At 37.4% G+C, this 21,811-nt stretch overlaps 1 long non-coding RNA gene across 4 annotated transcripts in view; it reads left to right on the top strand.

The window, feature by feature from the left end:
• Positions 1 to 21,811, top strand: part of LOC311304880 — a 44,751-nt gene that overhangs the window by 2,905 nt on the left and 20,035 nt on the right. Inside the window, exons 3-5 of one of the 4 annotated variants that reach the window (XR_014629955.1) lie at positions 8,730 to 8,816; positions 17,181 to 17,357; positions 19,796 to 19,997. This is a non-coding gene — a long non-coding RNA (uncharacterized lncRNA). Of the gene's footprint in view, positions 1 to 8,729; positions 8,817 to 17,180; positions 17,358 to 19,795; positions 20,528 to 21,811 lie in introns of those variants that run through there. The other 3 variants (XR_014629956.1, XR_014629957.1, XR_014629958.1) reach the window with 3 other exon arrangements.

The raw sequence follows: 21,811 nt of genomic DNA, 5'->3' as shown, positions 1-21,811 counted from the left end.
GAAAGCATTCTTTAGAAATGTTGGCCCACATTGATAGGATAGCATCTTGCAGTTGATGGAGATTTGTGGGATGCACATCCAGGACACGAAGCTCCCGTTCCACCACATCCCGAGATCTGGTGACTGTGGGGGCCATTTTAGTACAGTGAACTCATTGTCACGTTCAAGAAACCAATTTGAAATGATTCGAGCTTTGTGACATGGTGCATTATCCTGCTGGAAGTAGCCATCAGAGGATGGGTACATGGTGGTCATAAAGGGATGGACATGGTCAGAAACAATGCTCAGGTAGGCCGTGGCATTTAAACGATGCCCAATTGGCACTAAGGGGCCTAAAGTGTGCCAAGAAAACATCCCCCACACCATTACACCACCACCACCAGCCTGCACAGTGGTAACAAGGCATGATGGATCCATGTTCTCATTCTGTTTACGCCAAATTCTGACTCTATCATCTGAATGTCTCAACAGAAATCGAGACTCATCAGACCAGGCAACATTTTTCCGGTCTTCAACTGTCCAATTTTGGTGAGCTCGTGCAAATTGTAGCCTCTTTTTCCTATTTGTAGTGGAGATGAGTGGTACCCGGTGGGGTCTTCTGCTGTTGTAGCCCATCCGCCTCAAGGTTGTGCGTGTTGTGGCTTCACAAATGCTTTGCTGCATACCTCGGTTATAACGAGTGGTTATTTCAGTTAAAGTTGCTCTTCTATCAGCTTGAATCAGTCGGCCCATTCTCCTCTGACCTCTAGCATCAACAAGGCATTTTCGCCCACAGGACTGCCGCATACTGGATGTTTTTCCCTTTTCACACCATTCTTTGTAAACCCTAGAAATGGTTGTGCGTGAAAATCCCAGTAACTGAGCAGATTGTGAAATACTCAGACCGGCCCGTCGGGCACCAACAACCATGCCACGCTCAAAATTGCGTAAATCACCTTTCTTTCCCATTCTGACATTCAGTTTGGAGTTCAGGAGATTTTCTTGACCAGGACCACACCCCTAAATGCATTGAAGCAACTGCCATGTGATTGGTTGATTAGATAATTGCATTAATGAGAAATTGAACAGGTGTTCCTAATAATCCTTTAGGTGAGTGTATAGCTGTGATAGGTGCAAATATCATAGCAAAATGAAACCTTTAAAGTGCCCCTATTATGCTATTATTTTGGAGGTCTCCTGCAACAGGTTTACATGCATCCAAGGTCAAAAAACACTTTCATTTTCTCACTGCACGTCACCTCATGTCTCAAAGAGTCTGAAATGGTTCTTTCGAAGATTCAGTCTCTCTAAACCCCTCCTTTCCATGACCCTACTCTTCTCTGGTTTGTGCACTGTGATATGATGGCGTCGGTTTTATTGCATCAATTCCAGCACGAGTCCTCATGTCATCCTTTTGAAGTGCATGCAAAGTGGGTTCACAGCGCTGAAAACAGCGACAACATCTACAACGGTTTGAGGGCGGGTCAAAGTAGACGTTGTTTGTGGGCTGGATGGAAAAGCCAAGATGTGCATACATTTTAAAAACGTAAGCGCTCAACTGATTCGGATAAATTTATCCGATAAGAAAACATGCGCATGAACTACGATGGAAACACATTTACCGAATAAATTCCTCAATAACACGTGACACGTGACTTTGCGATGGGACGGCATAACTGGACCAACCAGTGGCCGATCTCATTGCACTGCCTCTGAAATGCTGTTTTTGTTCATTGAAATGCCTAAGCAAAGTCTGTCGTCAAAGTGGTTCGGTGTAATTTCCTCCCAAAACTGTTTTAAACAACTGCATTCTCAAACAGCAGGCATCTGAGGAGTAATAGCCTATATTATTTATACGAACATTATATACATTGACTATTTATATATATAGTGGCTTCTCCTACTGCATCAACTTCCTTTTTTTGTTTTTTTGTTATATATATATCACCATTTTATCAGGAAGTGGCTATTTTGTTACTTCGACTGACTGGATAGAAACGGTGCTTTATTCGCAAATGTTTTATGCGATATTCCAATTTTGAGCATACGGTAAATTCGCAACTTTGGATGGAAACATAGCTAATGGCTATGACCATAGGCTGTTATTATGCAAGCGTGTTACGTTGTTTTGTAGTGATGTAACAGGAAGTGAGACTAGAATTGCTGACCACTCGTTTCAGCAATTCAGAATTGATTATTTCTTTTAGGAGACAATAACTTTATTTGTCATGCACTTTGATCTTTAAAACTTTGCAGACCTTTTACATTCACAAGCAGCTTTATTACACACAGCATGTAATATATAATAAATGAAAAAAAGCATAATGGGGGCACTTTAAAAAGTGGAAAGGGGATATGATGTTAGATATTTTTGTTGTGTGCAAACACATGCCATGCACAACTGCAAAATGATGCCGAATTGCTCGACGTAAGGTTCATGGCATGCTCATAATGTAAACAAACAAACAATCATAAACAAAAAACAGATGTCGGAGTCATCCGAGGTGGACTGACACACTGTATCATTGAACCCGTTTGCTTGGACAGGCTTGATGTCTTCAGGTAGGTACTGGATGTGAAGCAGTACACTCACTTTCCCTTGCCCTTGCCCTCTCTTTTTTTCTTTTTTTTTTTTTTCTCTCTTTTCTTTTTTCCAACAGAGTTGGACCAAAAAGCCTGGAAGGAATTGATATTTTCCATTGGATGTAGAACTTGGACCTCTGTTTTATAGTTGTTGTTCCCTCTCATTATTTGATTAATCCTGAAGTCTAAGAGAACCGAAATGAAACAAAGAAAAATATATAAGTGCTGAGCTCAGCAGATTTATTTTTTACCTAATGAATAGATAAGTTTGGATTGTGCCACGCAGAGCTGCCAAGGAGACCATTTTTATTGCTGTTCGAAACATCTTTGATTAAGCAAAGCTGAATGGTTTTGCCTTTCTTTATTAATTGGTGCAGTATTTCCATATTCCACCACACAAATTTAAATCAAATGATCTCATCATACAACTATTTCCTGTTTTAGAGCCAATGTTTTAAACTGCAACAATAAAACACACCTTACCAGTTGGATGTCAGGGAGAAAAACTTTTTTCTTTACTTTGAGGAAGTTCTTTTTAAAGAGAACATAAAAACCATTTTGTTTCTTTCAGCCCGGTGAGACTTGGAAATGGTTATAGACGATATGCTAGCCAGGGGCAATAAAAGGTATGTTTTCACATTTAGCCTCAGCATCAAGGAGTCGCCACGTATGACCTCACGGAACTCAGAACCGAAGGTTAAATTAGGTGAAGAAATTGTTTTTCTCTATTTTTCTAATAAGGGAGGTTTTAATGTTTGAATGACAAGTATTTTCATTATCGCACACCACTCTGCTATGTGTAAATGTTGAATGAATTAAAAATGAAATAATACAAAAGAAAAACGAATAACTCAATAATTAAGACTAATGACAAAACTATGCACTTTCTTAATGGTGTAAAAATGGAATATGGAAATGAAATATATTGACTTTGAATGGTACTTTTTGTAATGTCTATTCAAATCATCATGTCTTTATCCTTACTCATGGTATTCTGTCTGCAAATATTGGTTATTATGTTAGCCTTTTTCCAATGCACCCAGCTCTTCTGCCACCTCATTAACGCATTAGTCACTATCAAAGAGGGGGAGACGTTCACATCTGGCCTTTGTTTCTTCACTTTTGTAGGCCTATTACATAACCTGAAGCATTTCAGGCCTTTGTTTGAAATCCCTAAGCTTTTACAATTTGTACGCCTGACAATCCTGGTTTCCATTTAAATAACTTCACTTTTCTCAAAATGTCTTTCCCGATTCACCTCCATGATAATGAAGCAATGAAGCAATTTAGTCAGCATGTATTCTGTTTTCACTCCATCGGGGGTTTGCATCATAGCATGCCAAGTGTCATAAAAGTAAAGAGATAAATAATGCAGCCAAGCTCTCTGAACCACCTGGCATGTACATTTATATGCTTCAGTATTAACATTTTTTTTGTGCTTTATTGCTCAAAAAACAATTAGCTCTGTGTCATTAGGCCATGGGGATGTGATTGGCCGTATTCTGCAGTTTCACATGACCCAGGTGGAATCCCATTGTGAGCAGAAGATATTGCTACAGTACAGGTATTACAATTTAAGTGCTAGTCGTTCAGATAAACAAATCTTTTGTTCCATAACCTAGTTAGCTGCCTAAAGGCAAAGCATTTTGATGTATCATGCGTTTACTCCTGACATGAAAGCAGCTCCAAAAAAGACTTAGTTTTGTTGCATTCTTAAATTCCTTGTTTCAGGCAAATTCTAAAGCAGCATTACATGCGTCCTTGTGGAGAAGGCAATCCCATAATGCATTGCGACAAGCTACCTATGTAGAGCATTTCAAATGGATCCTTTTCTCATTTCTGGGGTTCGGAAACGTAAATCGTCACGGTTGGGTAAACTTTTATAGTGATAAAAAGAAATTATAACAAATATTATTTTTTGGGTTTCCATTTGCCCCAATAGAAAAAAAAAAAAAAAAAAAAAAAAAAAAAAGTCCATGACAGCATTTCTATGACTTTCCAAAAGTTTTTAGAGGCTCCACAATGTTTAGGATAAGCTACACAGTCTACATAGGCAGCAAGTTAGCTCACTATAGGCTTAAATGTTGGACAGATGCTCAATACACTTGAGGGTGCGAAATACCCTCAAGAGAGCAAGTTATGAGGCTTTACCTTGCCAGGTGTTTCTCATTTGGGTTATAGTGAAGAAACGTGAATCCCTCTTCATTGAAAGACCTGGTACAAAGAGTGGATTCAGAGGGAGGTATTTGATGATGCCAGGTTTAAGACTCCTGTTGAGTCTCATATGCATATTCAGCACTTCCCCATAAACACAGAGGCAGTAAATACAGAGGAACAGCCAACTGTGTACAAGTTGTAACCACTAAAATATCCCTGGCAGACCGCAAACCAGGAGGTTCGACGAGCTGTGTGTGCTGAGAATGGCTTTACATGGGAATTACAATTTAAAATGATCTGCCTGAGAGTGTGGGATTTCTGAGGTTTCAAAGTTCTCATATCTGTCAGAAAATTCATTTAATAATACGGATTGTAAGTAATAGGATAGTTCGTTGATCCCTGCACTGCAAAATGTTATATTTATATAGCCTACGTAGTATTCTTGTCTAGTTTTCCAGTACAAATATCTAAATCTTCTTAAATCAAGTACATTTAATTGAGAAGCAAAATTACTTAAGATATTAAGTCTTGTTTAAAGCAAGAAAAAATATCAGCCAATGGGGTAACTTTATTAAAAAAAAGTTTTTTTTTTATCCCATTGGCAGTTTTTTCTTGTTTAAAGCAAAAAATCACCTAATTTTTATAAAATGTTATAAAATAAGCATATATCTTAAGTCATATTGATTCTCAAGTAAATGTCTTGATTTAAGAATGTTTTAGTCGGGGTTGTCCAAACTTGGTCCTAGTTGAGTTGGTCCACTGTCCTGCAGAGTTTAGCTCCAGCTCGCCTCAACACACCTAGACATACACTCTCCCCAAAGCACTTCCCCTCGGGGGAATCCCCGCCACCATTCTGAAGCTTCATCAAGTGGGCGAGGAAAGTTTTTATGGACAGACCCTCGACCCCTCACTTTTGAAAGAGGGAGCGAGTCTACTCAATAGGTACACTTTCAGGCAGATCCATAGACCACAATGCAACATGATTGTGACTTCACAGCAGGTCGCGCCGAATGTATCCTCAGCCCAGACAACTCTAGAGTATGATCTTGGAGTTATTTTTATATTTAACCACATTTAATAATTGTAGCTACCTTAAGCAAACTTTTTTTTTTACACAGTTATAGTTTAGTGTATAATCATTTTCGTTTGTGTATTTTTTTAGCGAGGGAAGGAAATGCAAAATTGGACTTAAACGCTGCCCTTGATTAGCTGGTTCAGGTTTAATAGGGATTGGAGCTAAACTTTGCAGGACAATGGCCCTCCAGGAGAGGAATTGGACACCCCTGGTTTGGATTTGGTGTGGAAAACAAGACCAAAACATTTTTTTCAGTGTGAGGCATGATAAAAGTAAACAATTAAAACTACAATATGAAATAATACGAAATATATTTTTTAAAGTGCTATTACAATTAAATGATCATTGGAGAAAGATGGTTTTTCCTTGGTTTTTCCAGACGGGGCTTAATGGGCCGTACTAACCAGCCATCTTACTGCAAAATAGAAGTAAGGATAGTCTTATAGTTTGACTCAGTTACAATATTATTGTATTATATATTATCGACTATATTGCAAGTGTCTGTAAAGTAGTGCAATAATATTGATAAGTCTGCTCTAATGATCACATCCATGTTGCCTTATTTTTAATTGACTTCGACACCAAAAACGAATTGCTTGGCTGTTGTTAATCTTACAGTTACATTGCGTGATATTGTTGCTAAAATGAACTAACAACATTTCCACTGAGAATGGAATTCAACAATCTGTGGCCTAAAATGGAAATAAACTAAACAGCTGCCTGTTTGATCTGCCCATTGCATTTTTGGGTACTAGATATAATTTCATCTCTCCACTCTCTGGTAAATTGTTGTGCACATGTGTACAGTTACGTCGCTAACATCTTAACCATCCCTTATCATATCCAGCATAAAGAACTACACACGTTTTTCAAGCTTTTGAAGGTTTTATGCTTTTTGTTCAGGAATGAGTTGTTAAGCTCCAGCCACTTGATCTGGGCAAGTCTGGTCCTCCACCCACTGTCTGGATTTACTTTCTAAGCAAAGCTGTTTTTAATACAGGCTATTTGACATCCAACTCTATCCCCCGTGGTCCACGACTTGTTTTGGCATATGATACGGAGTGTGACCATTTTAGAGGCATCAACTTGGGTGTCCTCTAGGTTTAGAAGAAATACAGCCACTGCTGAACATGAAGGTATAAAACCTGCCAGTTTTTACCACCAGACCTTTGGGCTTGTTAACCCATTCAGACACAGTATCTATTCAAGTGAACATACTTTTCTTTGGTGGGCATTTTATGTTTTTGTCATTTGGTGCCACCCATATCATTATTAGTCGGATGCTGCTAAATATGCTAAACGTTCTGTAAAAAATTTTAAAAAATAATTACTATTTACTTTTGAAAGTATTTTATGCTCCACAAGGATGCTCCCCAAGTTGTGATGCTAATTATTTTTGTGAAAACCGTGATCATTTTTTTTCAGGATACTTTGATGAACGGAAAGTTCAAAAGATCAGTATTTGTTTTAAATATAAATCTTTTAACGTTGTAAATATCTCTACTTTTTATCAATTTCATCGGTCATTGTTGAATATAGTATACGTTTCTTTATTTAAAAAATAAAAATCTTACTAACCTCACACTTTTGAATGGTAGTGTAAATCTTGCCTAGACAATTGTTAGGCTAGTTCGTATGGCCCATGCTGGTAGACACTGTAGCTGTGTATTGTTGTAGATGCTGTATCATTTGGCAGCAAAATGCATATTTCTTCATGAACGGCTATTCAAAAGTTACTGTGCATTCTGACAGTTTTTGTTTGTTGCAAGCAATATCACAAGTTGTTTCATTATATTATAGTTGATCATTTTTTTATAGGGCTCAGGTTTGTCACTAGTGAAGGCATTGGGGATGTGCATGTTTTTTATGGTGCAATTACAGTCAGTGTTTTCATGATATCATTTTCAGCTGGTCTTCTCATGGCATTTATAGCTCAGGTGACTCCTTCAAAACAACCACAGAACTGAGTGCCCATAAGCAATATTGGCAGATTTCAAGTCGCATACTATCAGGTACCATTGAGAAGAATAGGATCGTTTTTAGAATAATCTTTAACTGATTTCCACATATTACAGGCATGTTTAGTGACATTTTATCATAGTATTCTGTTAAAGAGTTACATTTCTTACACAAATGTATACTGTATCCTACTCAAAAGCTTGGTGTGATTACAAATCAGATGGAGATGCATCTGAGTCATGCTTTTGTTCTGTACGGATTTCTTGCAGCCTGCAGAGTACAATAGAACGTTTGAATGAACGTCATCAGAAGTGTTTCAATGTTGTGCAATCGGACACAAATTAGACAAAAGCCATTAGCATCTTTAAAAAAATAATTCATTTGTTAATTTAACAAATGAATAATTTTTTTTAAAGATGCTGATGATGTTTCAAATGATGTTGGCATTGTCAGTTTATCTTTATTTTCTCACAGTTGCTCGGTTATGTTGGTTCTGAGCAGGTGAGCATGCAAAAATATTGGCTTTGGGTATGTCAATAATAATGTTCTTTGTCCATTCATTATCTGCTTTGTAGCCAACTGCTATCATCTCTGAAAAAGTGTGACAGACGGATACAGCTGAAGACGTTGTGTATGGCTTCTTTGTGTGATTACAGATACACTGACAGAGGCCTTTTCATAATCTAGCCTTGAGCTCATTAGTTTTTCTTCTAATGCGATAAATAACTGCTGAAACCCTTTGTTTGTTTGAAATAGTGGACTAAAGTTTAACTCAGTACATCCTCGTATTGCCTAAATTAAACATTTCTCACCCTTAATGGAATAATGAGATTATTTTCACATGAGATTATCAGTAAACTATGAATTATATTTTAAGTTATGTTCCTCTTTCCTACTGTTATATGCCTTCAAAAGACTTGTATAGGAAATATAGTGTGTGGACTACTTTTATGGTGCTTTTTTGTCTTTTTTGCAGCTTGAAACCCCATGATGACCCATAACATTCATGGCATGGAAAAGAGTGGTGTCAACATTCTGCTAAACGTCTCCTTTTCTATCTCAAGTAAGTTATATTTGGAACAGCATGAGGGTGAAGTAAATGAAAACAGAAACTATATAAGTTGCTTATAAAATTCTTTACTTTTTTATTTATTTATCTATGTACAAAGAGGCTAGCACAGCTATGTAGTATAAACTATAACAATTCTATAGTTTAACATCATTATACTAAAATGTCTGACCGAGGAATGCAATGGAATGATGCATTTAACCGATCAGAATCAAGTATTACGGAGAGCTGTGTAATAAAAGTAACTTAGTAATGTTAGTAGTTACCACATCTGCCTCATTGCAAAGGAACAATTGGCAATACATCTTATAATGTTTGTAGCGTCACATCAGCATGTCCTCTGTAAACTCACAGGTGTTCTTATCCACATACTGTAGTACTCCCTGTGTTATCAGCTTATCCTGAGTGTCTCTCTTGGAAGCGTGACCTCGATCCCCGGTGCACTTGGGTTTAAGCAGCGAACGCAGTGTGTGCTCTAATCTCTCAACGTTCTTTCCCATGTTCCTCTCTTGTGGAGATATTTAAGCATTCAACACACTTAACCTCCAGCTCACATCAAGCTGAAGTGGAGGTTATGAGTCAATAGCCATGATTCACCCTGACTTGATGACTTGTTTTTGTCCTTTTGGAAAAAAAAAAAAAAAAAAAAAAAAAATCTTGACAATTATCTGGTATTTGTCAGAAAAGCAAGTTGTTGTCAAACAATGCTCTTTTAACCGAAAAGGAAATTGGGCTCAAATTCAAAGATATGTGCTTTGGAGCCAACCACTTGTACAAATCACAGGGTGTCAAGTATTTCAAAGCATGTGGTAGTGAGTGTTTACTGCCACAATTGTGTACTGAAACTGTACTAGTCTCTTTTATTCTCATTCTTTACTGTCTCACATTATTATCTTTATTAGTGTGAGGTGACCAGTGCTAAATTAGAAACAGTATGGTATGTTTGATCAGTTATAAAGATGTTGAATCAGTGACATGCTATGATAAATCTAAGAACTAGTCGCACTCAGCAGATGTTTGGTCATTTGCAGCTTATTCTGGACAATTACTGGACACTTAGACAGGAGTGCCAACAATAGTTTTTACATGATGTTTGGGGGTATACAGTAGTATGAATTTGTTTCGGCTCTCTGGAATACTCTCGGTCAGATATTTTAGTATACTGAAAAATATTTAGGCCTAAATTTAAGAACTGCATATCAATTTCCCATCCATTTGGATTACACAGTTTTAACATGAGCTTTATGTAATGCATATTTCTTAGTCATGCATAAATGAAACGGTTAAGGTTTTTTCACAAACATGGCATAGTTTATTAACTATTTGCATCTACTGTATTTGTTTTTATTTAAATTATCATATTTTTAAAATGCATTAATTCAAGTAGCATAGTATCAGCATAAATATGTTCATTATCAGTTTAAATGTACGAACAGTGTAGCAAAAATATGGACAAGCAGTTATGGAACAAGCAATATTCTATTATTTGTATGATATTGAAACAAATTTGATTTATTGATGATAAATCTATAAATCTGGTTGTTGTGTATTTAAAACACATTTAGTTTATTAATACTATTACATAAATCTTATGTATGACTGACAAATATTCGTTTATGAAAAAAGAAAAAAAAGAAAGGTAATTCAAATACATAGATTTTGTATTGTATTTTACTAGCTTTAAGATAGCATTCATTCATACATCAGGCAATAGACTAAAGAACACAGCAAGTTAATTACATGGTCGGAGAGGTTTTCCTGGATTAAATTAATGCATCTAAGAAACAGGAAGTAAGCGCTATACATTTGTCACATGCACAAAAGGCTTTTTAAATTCCCTCTCAAAGTCTTTTATCTACCATTTGTGGGGAAATAATTCATGATGAGCTCAGAGTGAACACTGTCTTCCATCAGTCCCGCTGCATTTTTACTTTGTTGGTTGTATCAAAAGTGCAGTGTTTGCCAGATGGCAAAAATAAACCATGTCAAGTGTGATTTCACATAAATGGCTTTAATTCCGTGCCATCTGAACTCAAGCTTGTGTTAATAACAACCACCTTTGTGAACTTTTTGACACTTGGAAATGTCATTGATGCACTTCAAATAATTGTGATTTGTTCTTTAAACATCCTTAAAAGGGGCCAAGGCTAATCAAAATCTTTTGAGCCGTTGGTGTGTAGATATGATGTAGTTTACTTTGAGCTCAATTTAGCAGTTGTATGTGACTGTGACTTTACAACAATGGGACACTTTTTCCCCATCGCTGCATTGGCTACAAATAAAACCAACACTTATTGCCTTTCTTTTGTTTATGGCTTTTGATTAGTAATGAGAAGACCACCCTTAATGGTCTTATTCGTTTCAATTTCCTTTGGCGCAATTGCTTTTCGCTTGTAGCACTTTGCTCTGACGTTTCTGCAGGCCGTGTGCTAAAGGGTGTAAAATAAAAGCAAGAGCATCCTCGTTTGAAACTGTAATAGCATTTTGGTGAAACAGATTTGGCAAACGCTCCAGTGCATATTTGTGTTTGTGCTCTAGACATTGTTAAAGGTTTCTATTTACAGCATGTTTTTGCAGCATCTGTCTGTTGATCTCTTGTACACAGTGGCCTCAGAGGTGTTTAAAGACCCCCTGTGGTGAAAATCAAGTTTTTAATGTTGTTTATATGTCTATGTGGTGTTTCTAATATGCTTTAAGACAAACCACGTGCAAGTTCTCAAGTTAACACCATTGCTCAGTATTTTCTCCTTAAATCTGCAGTAAAAAAAAAAAAAAGAGAAGCCAGGTTATCCCGATATATTTTTATGTATAAATATGAAAAATCGGGTACATGTAGCAATATAGCGGGTGAATTATAGCCTGGAAATTTGATTAATGGTCTGGCGTTGACTAATGAAAATCGGCCAGCTCGAGGGGCGGCACCAAGCATGCATTTGAAAATCTCACTGCACGCAATTGGATAACACTACGACCTATCACAACAATAAACCCCACACGCTTAGCTACCAGCGGAGCTAACTGGTAGATTATACTCTCACCGTATCCGGTCGGCAAAACAGCAAAAACGTCCTTCTTGCAAAGGAGCGATTCGAGCGGCGTCTTCTGTTCCTGTTTTAGATAAAAAGCCAAGTCTAACTCGTTCATTGTAGCGGCCAAAGCCGTTTCAAACAACTGGTATTCATCCATAGCCATCTTGCAATGTTTACTAATGACTTCGACGTCACAGCGCTGTCATCATCTGTTTAACTCGCCTCTGGCCCGCCTATATCAGATAACCCGATGTGATTGGTGCAGCTCAGATCGAGGGGCATATTTAATGAGCATCATTACTGGACACCAGAGTAACTCGCTGAGCAAATTCAGCTTGTGCTCTCGCGAGAACTCTGGATTACCAGGGTAGGTGAATTATGTATATGATGCATATTATGATGTTATGATTAACCATTCGCCTTTCTATAACTATAAGTTGTTCTATTGTTAGAAGGCAGCTGTCTGACTCTAAGATGCGAACAGGAACATGGTTTGTGTAACATTAGCAACACACTATTAGCTGTTTGATAACACAGTCGAGCAAAAAGCGAATCATATTAATTACCGTTATGTGTCCGTCGTTGTAGGGAGCGATACATTAAACACATTACCGTTCTAATACATCGACTTGTACACAAGCCTTTATGAGTGCGTGGAGGCGGGGCTCATTTGCATATTAATGGGTCCGCGTATACTAATTGAAGCAAGGGTGTAGATATATTCAAGCTATTTTAAGGCATTAATTTTTTTTTCACAGGGAAAAACATTTAAATGTGTAATTGTGGTGATCAAAGATGAGTTTTAAGGGGATAACATTTTAAGTTAGAAACTTTAAGTTAGTCAGAATCCACTCATCACTCAAAATGTATGTATACGCTAAAGAATCCTTATAACAAATAATCATTATAACAAAGTGTAGACAGTGTAAATAAGAGATTTTTTTTAAAAAAATCTAATTTTCATATTAAATAATTTTGTAATTATTATTTGTAAAAGAAATGACTTGTAATCTTTTAATCTTTCACTGTACAGCACTATTCTTGTTGGTGGTGCTCAAGAGCTGTTGCTTTCACATTACATCGGCACTTTACTAGAGCACCCTTACTAATTTCAGAAGATTTGATTCTGGAACCGTTGCTATGGGGTTGCTAGAGGGTTTTGGGTGTTTGCCTACTGTTCACTTCTCTATGAATTTATTAAAATCATACTGTTCATTATACAGTCAGTAAGATTTTTAAAATGTTTTTTAAAGAAGTCTCAGCAAGGCTGCATTTATTTAATCTAAAATACAGTAAAAATGCAATATTGTGAAATATTATAAATAATATATATATTTTTATATAATATATTTAAATATATAATTGATTCCTGTGATGGCTGAATTTCATTCTAATATGCTGATTTGCTGCTCAAAAAACATTTCTTATTATTATCAATGTTAAAAACATGTCAGTTTATGCTGCTTAATAATTTTGTGGAATTTTTTTTACTTTGATAAATAGAAAGTTGAAAATAACAGCATTTGATTTAAATATAGATATTTTTGTAACATGTAAGATTCTTTACTGTCACTTTTGATAATTTTTTTGCATCCATGCTGAATAAAAGTATTAATTTCTTAAAAAAAAAAAAAAAACCTTACTGACCCCAAACTTTTGAAGGATAGTGTAGTTATGAGCAACATGTATAGTAATAATAGGAATGATGACTAATTAAAATAACATAATGTATTTGAATATGTTGCAATGGCCATGGATTGCTTTTTGTTACACTGGTTGCTGTAATATAAGTTGCCTAAAGTGTTCAACACTCAGGGTTCAGAAGTCCACACAACATGTATCTCTTAAAGAAAATTGACACTGATCCTTATGGCTTTCGTGTATATCAACCATATGATCCCAGAGGAATTTTAATAGCTCATCCACTGTGTTCCCGTCACCACATTTGAGACAGTTCCAGTGCAACATGTGGTTATTCCTCCAAATGGGATTCTCAAAGAGGAAAAGAAAACGTGTAAAAAAAGGAAGTGCTTGGATCTTAAAACTACAAGTAATTGCATGTTCCTGGCAAAAAGTAGCACTATGTGCCTGTTTAGTTTTGTGTGTGGTTTGCTTGTTTTATACCAACCAGCCGATATGCACACAAGCCTTTAACTTGTGTGCACTTATCGAATTGTAAACACTGGCAAGCAAGCCTGTATATTCATGTGGCAAGACTGGGGAGAGCAAACATGAGACTACAAGCTCCAGATTTCTGTTGCTGGACGTGATAATGTTTTGACATATAGACACTTCAACCAAACTGTAAACCGTGTTTATGTGAGGACAGATAGTGTCAGGAGGCTATTGGTGCATTCCATTTGTTCTCCAATGTGAGAAATTGTCCTCAAACTCAGTGGTCCACACAGTACTAGCCAACCTCTATTTTTGAGCACTTATCTGTCTGTCGTTCTTTCTAACGTCTGTCTGTCTGTCTATCTGTCTGTCTGTCTGTCTGTCTCTATCTATCTATCTATCTATCTATCTATCTATCTATCTATCTATCTATCTATCTATCTATCTATCTATCTATCTATCTATCTATCTATCTATCTATCTATCTATCTATCTATCTATCTATCTATCTATCTATCTATCTGTCTGTCTGTCTGTCTGTCTGTCTTTTGTTCCGTCTGTCTGTCTGTCTGTCTGTCTGTCTTTTGTTCCATCTGTCTGTCTATTTGTCTGTCTGTCTGTCTTTTGTTCCGTCTGTCTGTCTGTATCTATATCTGTCTGTCTGTCTGTCTGTCTGTCTTTTGTTCCATCTGTCTGTCTATTTGTCTGTCTGCCTGTCTGTCTTTTGTTCCGTCTGTCTGTCTGTCTGTCTGTCTGTCTGTCTGTCTGTCTGTCTGTCTGTCTGTCTGTCTGTCTGTCTGTCTATCTATCTATCTATCTATCTATCTATCTATCTATCTATCTATCTATCTATCTATCTATCTATCTATCTATCTATCTATCTGTCTGTCTGTCTGTCTGTCTGTCTGTCTGTCTGTCTGTCTGTCTGTCTGTCTGTCTGTCTGTCTGTCTGTCTGTCTGTCTGTCTGTCTGTCTGTCTGTCTGTCTGTCTGTCTGTCTGTCATGTCTTTTCTATGTTGTCTTCAACAATTATTAGTTTAGCTTTGCTTCATAAGCTGAATGTGAGGATGGTGCTGATCTTTTGGTCTCCGTCTTAATAACGGGTTCCTCTTCGCCAAATCTCCCTGATATGAGCCTTGACTTTCAAAGGGATTTCTTTATTAGTAGTCGAGCAGCAGCATAATCACCAGCTCCCAGGGAAAACCACTGAGTTAAATAATCAACTGTAAACAGCCAGGGAATGTTAATTATGCACTGGCTGCATCCTTAGAGGACAAAACATATTTAACTTGCAATTTTGAACGGCGGAGAAACCCCACACATGGTTGTGTGGGACCACACTAAATTCCACGTTTTCATTGCATTCAATGACATGTCTACACTGTAAAGTGATGTTTTGGACAATGGCATAAGACGCTGGCCTTCCTCACTGTTGTGCCTTTTGACAAAGGTGTAATTTTAGAGAGTGAATTGTCTCCTTATGCAATTTAGATCCTTTGAGATTATAATCAAGGTAGTTTTGCTTAAATACAGTCACAGCTTTGACCATATTCGTCTCTAAAGGTCCATGTTTTTACCACTCTCTCACATCGCTTGAATTAACCGAACTGCTGACAAAAGCGATGTTTCTTGTGCGCAGAACCGAGACAAAACATGTCTCAAATGAATGAAAAATAAAAAGGCGCTGTTAGAAGATTGTCGCTCAGAGACACAGACATCTGGCTCCTCTGTAGTGTTTGGAGGTCTCTTAAAACATCACCCTGTGATAGCCAGAGGGACAAATGTGACTTAAAACAGCATTTAGGGTTGAAGACAGTTTGTGTTAATATTCGTATGATAAACATCAATATGGGAAATATCATCTGCTCTTAAATTAAAATTAGCTGTTACTGGAAAGTCACAGATTTCCTAACTTGTCGTGTAAGGCTAACTTTTTGATCTCATATGAGAACAGTTAAGTGAGATCTGGTTCAAAGCAAAATGTGAGATCTCACAAACATCACAGTGGACATTGTCACGTGTTTTCCATTTGTCACACGTTATTTGGTGTCCTTTTCTTAGTTTGTGATGTCCAAGTCAAGAATGTCCTGAAGCAACTCCCAGATGCGGACAAAAATGAGGAGCTTCCAGCAGAGGTCCTTCTTTTATCAGTTTTATTGTGACAGGTTACCATGTGTTGGGACGAACTGCCCCAGTGCTTTATTGTGGACTTCGGCACATCGCTTTTATATCACATAAGAGGGCACAAACACATGTTCTACCCATCTGCCCTTCATAAGATTTTTGTGGAAAAAGAAAAAGACAGCAAAACAATACCAAATACGGCAGAAATTGAAATTATTTAGAAACCAGGAACACAAAATGAGCACAACCAGCCACTGAAAAGTGAAAAATAAGGTAACACTTAATGATTTACCACTGCAGTTTTTTTAAACTCTTCTCTTTTGTTTCTTTGTGTTGTTTTTTAGATTGCATATTTTTCTTTCTTCTGTAGATATTTTTGACATCTCTTTTATTTGATAATTTTAACACGTTATTTTAAGGTGATGTAGTTACATGCTATTACATGTACTTACTATAGTAATAACAGGTAATTAGGCATAATTAACTAACCCTAAACCAAACCCTAACCATAACTCTATAGTACATGTAGTTAATTAATTTTACTCAGTACTTATTTGAGGAAATACAATGTTACTACGTCACCTTAAAATAAAGTGTATCCTTTTATATTTGATCATTTAACAAATACTTTTCCTAACCCTTTTTTTTTCCTCTGCCGGTTGGAAATGACGTCAGATCAGTCTTCTCACTGAAGATCGATCTGCCCTGGCTTTCTAATGTCTGACCTCAGTGGTTATTTTTTAGTAGTAGGTGAAAGAATTGCAAGTTTTATGTTGTCTGGATTGAATCCATATTTTATTCAGTACAAGGGCACAATTGTGGGAACATTGCTTTTATACAAGAGGTTTTTACATACAAGATTTTATTATACCGAGTAACTTGCAATATTACAAGTCTATTGTATTATATTTGTAATAAAAAAGGCATTTTTGCTAGGGGGCCCACTGAATCCTCTTTTATTCATAAATGATTTCCTGAACACTCAAGTCAATTATGTTGCATGACAAAACAACAGTATTATTCTCTTTAACCATGACAGGAAAACTCATCAATGTATGATCTATTCTAATGTTCTTTCTATGTATTCCAGGTTTCCAGGTTTCCAGGTTCTACAAAAATTTTGAGCCGATGGGTACCTGTTTTTTAATTTCCTGTCGAGGACCATGCTGGGATTCCTCACAAATTCAATAAGAGCAAAATAACCCTGTGTGATAAACATCAAAGCTGCCACATTCAAAAAGGAAGGACCATATGATGAAAAAAGAGGGTAGGTTTGCATGCCTCAACAACAACGAGAAGAGCATGTTTTGTAGTATGTATTATTGACTTCCATTACAGAGTAATGTTGCACTGATGACAACTGCAGTTGCAATTGATGTTTTTCTCTCATACTCTCAGCTGCCACTTTATTAGATACACATGTACAACCACTCGTTAATGCAAATATCTAATCAGCCAATCACATGGCAGCAACTCAATGCATGTAGACATGGTCAAGGTCAAACTGAGCATCAGACTGGGGAAGAAAAGTGATTTAAGTGACTTTGCATGGTTGTTGGTGACAGACGGGCTGGTCTGAATAACTGCTGATATACCAGGATTTTCATGAACAACAATCTCTAGGGTTTACAGAGATTGGTCATAAAAAGAGAAAATATCCAGTGAGTGGCTTTTCTGTGGGTGAAAATGCCTTGTTGATGCCTGAGGTCAGAGGAGAATGGCCAGACTGGTTCAAGATGTTAGAAAGGCAACAGTAACTCAAATAACCACTCGTTACAACTGAGGTCTGCAGAAGAGCATCTCTGAACGCACACACAACACGTAAAATCTTGAAGCAGAGGAGCTACGGCAGCAGAAGACACACCAGTGACACTCCTGTCAGATGAGAACAGGAAACTGAGGCTATAATTCACACAGGCTCACCAAAATTGTACGATATAATATTGGAAAAACGTTGCCTGGTCTGACGGGTCTCGATTTCTGCTATGACATTCAGACGGTATGGGTCAGAATTTGCCGTAAAAAATGAAAGCATGGATCCATCCTGCCTTGTATCAACAGTTCAGGCTGCTGGTGGTGTAATGGTGTGAGGGATATTTTCTTAGCACACTTTGAGCCCCTTAGTACCAATTGAGCATCTTTTAAACGCCACAACCTATCTGATAATTGTTGCAGACCATGTCCATCCCTTTATGGACACAGTGTTCACATCTTCTGATGGCTACTTCCAGCAAGATAACACGCCATGTCACAAAGCTCAAATCACCTCAAACTGGTTTCTTGAACAGTTCACTATACTCAAATGGCCTCCACAGTCACCAGACCTTAATCCAGTAGAGCACCTTTGGGATGTGCTGGAGCGGGAGATTCACATCATGGATGTGCAGCCGTCAAATCTGCAGCAACTGCGAATTGTCATCATGTCAATATGGAGCACTAGCAGCTTGTTGAATCTATGTCACGAAGAATTAAGGCAGTTCCGAAGGCAAAAAGGTCCAACCAAGGCTGCAATTATTTGATTTAAAAAGTCAGTAAAAACAATAATACTGTGAAATATTACAACAATATTTAATATATTTTACAATGTAATGTATTCCTGTGATAACAAAGCAGAATTTTCAGCAGCCATTACTATCGTCTTTAGAGCCATATGATCCTTCAGAAATCATATGTTTGTTGCCCAAGACTTGTTGCCCACTGAAGCTAAGCGGGGTTGAACCTGGATGGGAGACCTCCTGGGAAAGTTTTGAAGGTTGCTGCTGGAAGAGGTGTTAGTGAGGCCAGTAGGGGGTGCTCACCCTGTGGTCTGTGTGGGACCTAATGCTTCAGTATAGGGATGGGGACACTGTACTGTCAAAGAGCACCGTCCCGAAGGATGCTATGAGACGTTAAACCGAGGTCCTGACTCTTCTAAACGAGTAGGGGTGTAACCCCAGCATCCTTGCCAAATTTGCCCATTGGCCTCTGTCCATCATGGCCTCCTAATCATCCCCATATATATATATATATATATATATATATATATATATATATGTGTATAATAATTGGCTTCATCGCTCTGTCTCCTCTCCACCAATAAGCTGGTGTGTGGAGGGCGTTCTGGCGCAATATGGCTGCTGTCGTATCATCCAGGTGGATGCTGCACATTGGTGGTGGTTGAGGAGATTCCCTCTTCCATGTAAAAGCGCTTTGAGTGCAGAGAAAAGTGCTATATAAATGTAATGAATTATTTATTATTATTATTATTATTATTATATGTTGATTAATACAAATATATATTTATTCCAAACTTTTGACCAGTATGTAACCTAATATATTAGTGTCTAGATGTGCTGTTTATCCATCCAATGTGATATTACATTTGTAAACAGATCTGACGGGGTCTTTACTCTCTGTCATTGTTTTCCAGAGCCCCTGGCATGATTTCAACTTCAATAGAGTGCCTTTTTGTCTCAGGTTATATAACAGCATCAGTAAATAATGTTTGGACATTTCTAGAACCTTGTGTTCCACATGTTTAATTCATGAAAAAGTTTCTTACTGGTAGATTTTTTTGCAGAGGACAAAGCTGTTGCTAAGCTCAGGCCTTCACCCACACAGAAATGTGCTAACTGTTCTCCGGCCCTCCACTGGAGACTCTCTCAACATGCAAGAGCATACCTCTGGTCTGCCCAGCTTTATAACACTGTTTTGGTCTGTTGCTAGAAAACCGTCATTATGTGTGAGGACTAAAGCCTCTGTGGACCATGGATAAAGAAGCAGAAAATGGGAGCTGGATCCAAACTCTGTGAGGAGCAGGCATGTTTTGGCCCCTCTCTTCAATCAAGGTTGTCCGAGTTGGCTTGGCATGGATCAAAGTGTCATTGAAACAAAAGGAGCATTCTCAGGATTCTCCTTCCTATCCCAGGCAAGCACAGGTGTTTTGCACAGTGCCATATAGTGTTTATTGTTAGCATGCTCAAGCATATGATGCTAGCAAGATTAGCTAGCCTACACCATGTCCTGACTTTCTGATTTGGGGATGTGTTGATTTGAGATTCATTACAAAACCTCAGAGGCATTGATCACATTCAGTTGTATTTGTGAATTCTGATGGCACAGTTTAGTTTGCATGCATTTTATTGATAAATATATTAAATATTACTCATTTAGCTGGCTCATGCTGACAGGCTTGCATAACACAACTACACTTCCCATAATTCTCTTTGGTGGCATAAGAATGATAAAATAGACAAGCAAGCAATCAAAAATGCGGCAGATGTCCAAAATCATATTAATAGTATAGCATTTGTCTCATAAGAATCAGTCCAAACTGTAATATAATGAATATTGAATACTTTTATTCAGCAAAGTGACAGTAAAAAAAACAAAAACTTTTTATATTTAAATGCTATTCTGTTGAACTTTCTATTCATTCATGAAAAATGTCACAGTTTCAACAACAAAAAAAAAAAAAACTGTTTTCAACATTGATAATAATAATCATCAGAAATGTTTCTCGAACATCAAATCAGCATATTACAGTAGAATGATTTCTGAAGGATTAGTGACACTGAATACTAGAGTCAGCTTTGCCAACACAGGCATAAATTACATTTTAAAATATATTAAAATTGAAAACAGTTCTTTTAAATTGTAACAATATTTCACTGTATTACTGTTTTTGCTGTATTTTTGATCATATAAATGCAGGCTTGGTGAGTATGAGATTTAATTTAAAAAAAAGTACCAACCTGCAAACTTTTGAACAGTATACTATTTGCTTTTTATTTTGTAGCTGGATAACAAAACCATGATCTCGTTTGATCATTTGTGAATATTTCACCTTTTTTTCCTTTGCATTTTTCGCATACTATTGTCAAAATGATCCCTATTCACATGGATCCGAGAATATGACAAAAAACGCTGTATTCTGCTGTCAGGCCAGTAGTTGGCAATGTAACTTGTAAAGAAAGATGGACGACACCCCTTCGCTCTCTTCCATTGATGAGAACTGAAGCCGCCAGTGTCCCGATATGGCGCTGACATATTGGAACTTGAGTCTGTAGCGATCTCGGGACCAGACCTGTGCAGTAGTGAGCAGGAAGTAAAGCCGCGAAATCAACTCTCCGCCCTCACTCTCGCAGAATGCACTCAGGGAGAGTGCATTCTGCATACTTTTTTAAAAATTGATTGCAGTACGACAAGAGAGCGACTACTTCGCTCAGAGAACCTGTCAATCACAGCTGTCAATCATGAAGTTACACCACCGCATCACGTAACTAACTAAAAAACAACTTATTTTTGAAACAGACACTTGAACTTACATCTGCGTGATAAAAACGACAGCAAATGAAAGAAACCACCTTTGGAAAAAAGATATTTGAAGTGTATTTAATTGTTTAGCTGGTCTCACATCCCGTTGAATAACACGGGGAGGCGGGGCTTATGACCTATACTAGGACCAGTCACCGGGGGGCGATCGAGACATTTTTGCTTCACTTTTCAGGGCTTGTGCGGCACGCTTGAAGGAAACACTATGCGCCTATAGACTGCACACCTAATACGCATGCGCATGACATCACCGTTTTTACAAATTAGCGTTTTTCGTAGTTTACACGGAGACAATAATCGTATAATTTTCTAAAAAGTGCACTTTGAAAGCCGTTTTCAAACGTTTGCGTTTTCAGGCCCCCAAATAGCCGCTGTCTTGTAAATGAATGGCCAAAAGTTGAAAAACTT

This window comes from Rutilus rutilus (assembly GCF_951802725.1).
Source record: "Rutilus rutilus genome assembly, chromosome: 15".
Taxonomy (NCBI): domain Eukaryota; kingdom Metazoa; phylum Chordata; class Actinopteri; order Cypriniformes; family Leuciscidae; genus Rutilus; species Rutilus rutilus.
The sequence above is the reverse complement of the archived record's forward strand: the minus strand, read 5'-3'. Positions and strand labels throughout refer to the sequence as shown.